Here is a 1392-nt window from a genome sequence, read left to right on the forward strand (position 1 = left end):
CCCCTAGCGTTTCTCGACGCAGCTCGAGTTCCTGAAGAGGAACAGGCTGATTATATTGATCCTCACTAGCTTGTAGCCATGGAGGTTTTCATTTGGATTTATTGAGAATAGATGGATACACTGAAGACCAATGTGGTATACAGCAGGGGACTGCTACTGATCACATTTGTATGACCTACTGTATAAGACAGTAAGAAAACTTGGCCAGCATTCAGTTTTGCTCAAATAGCTTTGATAGTCTGCAATTACCACCACTTCCCTCAGAGGTCCATTGATTTATAATACCTATTTCTATTTTTTTCCTGCCAATTGGGTTCCATATGGACAGCTCACCTTGCACAAGCATCAGTAAATAATTACTGCTATTACATTCAAAAAGACACAAACAGGTGGCCCACAATGTTTAGAGAAAAATTACAAGATTCATCATCTGAAAACCACATAAAATAGTCATAGAAATCTTACAAAATGATTAAATGCAGCAGGTCCAACACATATCTGACAAATTTGATTTGGGCCAGCTGCACATTTCGACCAATGAATGCACACTCACCCATGGTCATAATTATAGTAATCCTGTGTATAATAGTCCTGTCCCGGGTCGATACCAGACTCCATAGAGAGTTCCTGTGAGCAGAACAAATAAGTTATAATGCAAAGAGCGCACTGTTTTAGGCAAAATCCTTGAGGAAACCAGATGAAAGTACTGCCCATTTCAAAGGGGGTAAAAATACATTTCTGTATTTATTCATTTCAAAGCTATGTGGCCATAAAAAAAATAGTATTGTGCCTAAACATCCATGTTCATTAAAATATGTACTACAGCATGTTCAGCTCAAAAGAAGAAAGTTGCTGCGAGTATAAAAGTTGAGATTCTCTACCTCTGGTCTCAAGAGAGAGGGCCGAAGCAACTGCTGTTGCTGCACAGCATTCAGCAGAGAAACAGTGCAGAAACAAAGAGAGAAAAAGAGCAATATAACATGTTTTAATCTATGTGAAAGTGAATAATAGAAGATATAAAATAAATACAGTTGGATCCACAAGTCTGTGATTACACTGAAAATCAGCAACTGAAAATACAATCTGAAGTTAAACCTGGAAATAAAGTTTTAGGGCTTTGAAGAATGCATCAAAGAAACAATTGAGAATATCTTTGAACAAAAGATCAGATTTACTTTCAGCGAACACATTCTGATAAATCTTGTTAATCTTTAATCCAGCTTTTCAAGCAAGTTACGCTGATAAATCAATTAGTGTGGAAAAAAGCTATTCAGTTAGAAAAACTGCAAACTAGTGTTATCAGACTTTCGGACCCCACTGTATAGTACAGAGTTTTCAGAGAAGAAATTATTTAATCTAATATGAATGCTTTTCCATAAACATTTTTTTTTT

This window comes from Sinocyclocheilus grahami, unplaced genomic scaffold, assembly GCF_001515645.1.
Source record: "Sinocyclocheilus grahami isolate Dianchi unplaced genomic scaffold, SAMN03320097.WGS_v1.1 scaffold221.1, whole genome shotgun sequence".
Classification (NCBI taxonomy): Eukaryota; Metazoa; Chordata; class Actinopteri; order Cypriniformes; family Cyprinidae; genus Sinocyclocheilus; species Sinocyclocheilus grahami.